The sequence below is a fragment of the Mesocricetus auratus genome, unplaced genomic scaffold (assembly GCF_017639785.1).
Source record: "Mesocricetus auratus isolate SY011 unplaced genomic scaffold, BCM_Maur_2.0 Super-Scaffold_100022, whole genome shotgun sequence".
NCBI classification, from domain to species: domain Eukaryota; kingdom Metazoa; phylum Chordata; class Mammalia; order Rodentia; family Cricetidae; genus Mesocricetus; species Mesocricetus auratus.
The window spans coordinates 15,306,716-15,309,493 of record NW_024429203.1 but is presented as its reverse complement, the minus strand read 5'-3'; positions in this window follow the sequence as shown (position 1 = coordinate 15,309,493).

Genomic DNA, 2,778 nt, shown 5'->3' with positions numbered 1-2,778 from the left:
TGGCCCCATTTTCAATATTAGTAAGACTTATTAGATGCATATCATATTTTGTCAGTGGGAGTATCATCTACCTCTCTCCTATTTCTATATATTTGTTTCTGGTTTTAAAGGGATCTACCATTTAATCAACAGTTAGTTTTACCTTTAGCACATTTGACTTATGAATAGTTTAGTTTGTTCTCTCTGGGAACAGGAATTTTTATAGTAACTGCTTATTACATACATTTTTAATGTAGCAACCAGAAATCTTCACACAAGCAACATACTGTTTCTCCTATTTTGTTAACTGATAATCAACTCAATATTGTCGTAAAGAGGAAAAAATGGATTATTTTAAGCAAAATGGCATAATGTCAATCAAAAGTACCTAAATGGAAAGATCGCCCATGCTCTTGGATTGGTAGGAGCAACATAATAAAAATGTCAATCTTGCCAAAAGCAGTCCACAGATTCAATGCAATCCCTATCAAAATTCCATCACAATTCTTCAAGGACCTGGAAAGAACAATAATCAACTTTATATGGAAAAACAAAAGGCCCAGGATAGCCAAAACAACCCTATACAATAAAGGAACTTCAGGAGGCATCACCATACCTGACTTCAAGCTCTATTATAGAGCTATAGTCCTGAAAACAGCTTGGTATTGGCACAAAAATAGGCAGGTAGACCAATGGAACCGAATTTAAAACCCTGATTTTAACCCACACACCTATGAACCCTTGATTTTTGACAAAGAAGCTAAAACTATACAATGGAAAAAAGAAAGCATCTTCAACAAATGGTGCTGGCATAACTGGGTACTGATATGCAAAAGACAGCAGATAGATCCATGTTTATCGCCTTGTACAAAACTTAAGTCCAAATGGATCAAAGATCTCAACATAAATCCAGCCACACTGAAACTTTTAGAAGAGAAGGTGGGAGATACTCTTCAACAAGTTGGTACAGGAGACCACTTCCTAAACATAACACCAGTGGCACAAACACTGAGATCGACAATTAACAAAGGGGACCTCCTGAAACTAAAAAGTTTCTGTAAGGCAAAGGACACAGTCAACAAGACAAAAAGGCAGTCCACAGAATGGGAAAAGATATTCACTAACCCCACATCTGACAGAGGGCTAATCTCCAAAATTTACAAAGAACTCAAGAAGCAAGTCTCCAAAACACCAAAGGATCCAATTAAAAGGTGGGGTACAGAACTAAATAGAGAATTCTCAATAGAGGAGGCTAAAATGGCCAAGAGACACTTAAGAAAGTGCTCAACATCCTTAGCCATCAGGGAAATGCAAATCAAAACAACTCTGAGATACCATCTTACTCCTGTCAGAATGGCTAAAATCAAAAACACCAAAGACAATTTATGCTGGAGAGGATGTGGAGAGAGAGGAACACTCCTCCACTGCCGGTGGGAGTGCCAACTCGTACAGCCTCTTTGGAAATCAGTATGGAGATTCCTCAGGAAAATGGGAATTAATCTACCACAAGACCCAGCAATTCCACTCTTAGGCATATATCCAAATGAGGCAAATTCATACAACAAGGGCATCTGCTCCACTATGTTCATAGCAGCATTATTTGTAATAGCCAGAACCTGGAAACAACCTAGATGCCCCTAAACTGAAGAGTGGATAGAGAAAATGTGGTACATTTACACAATGGAGTATTACTCAGCAGAAAAAAACAATGGAATCTTGAAATTCGCAGGTAAATGGATAGCACTGGAAGAAACCATCCTGAGTGAGGTAACCCAGTCGCAAAAAGACAAACATGGTATGTACTCACTCATATATGGATTTTAGACATGGATCAGGATAGTGCCAGTCTGCACTTCCACTGATAGAGAGTCTGGGAAACAGGAAAGAACCTGAAAGATATGCATATATGCATAGTACCCAAGAGAAGAGGATTGAGACAAGATCCTCTGAATGGATGGGGAACATGGCGAGGGGTGGGGGGGTAGTGGGAGCTGGGAAGAAGAGGGGGGGGGAGAAGAGGAAGAGAGAGTAGGTCATGGGGGAACAGGAAGTTTGAGTGGGTGGGGGGTAGAATAGGGGGAAGAGGGAATCATAGGTTAGAAGACAGATCAGGCACCAGAGTGACCTCTAGTGAGCTAAAGGGATAACACCAATAGTGGAGAGACCACCTCGAATGCCCATTCCTGATAATGAACTTGATGTCTATAACCATCCGGGAGCCTTCATCCAGTGACTGATGGAAGCAGAGGCAAACACACACAATTAAGCACTGAACTGAACCCAAGGAACCCAGTTACAGAGAGAGAGGAGTGATGAGCAAATTGGCAAAGAATGGGCTGGCAAAACCAGCAGAGACAGCTGATCTGAACAAGGGAGAGCTCTTGGACCCCAGACCGACAGCGGGGAGGCCAGCATGGGACTGATCTGGACCCCCAAATGTGAGTGTCAGTGAGAAGGCCTGGGCAACCTATGGGGCCCTGAGCAGTGGATCAGTGTCTATCCCTGGAATACAAACAGTCATCGTGTGCCCATAGCACAAAGAAGGATATTCTCTCAGCCTGGACTCTTAGGGGAGTGCCTGGACCCTACCCTGAGTGAAATGACAGACTCTAGATATCCCCTATGTGGAAGGAATTGGCAATAGGGTGGGAGGATGGGGAGGGGGATGGAGAGTGCAGGAGGAGGGGAGGGAGAGGGAACTGGGATTGACATGTAAAACATGCTATTTAAAATTAAAATAAAAAGTGATAACAATGAAAAAACGTACCTAAGTATCTTATTAGAAATATTTTCACACAA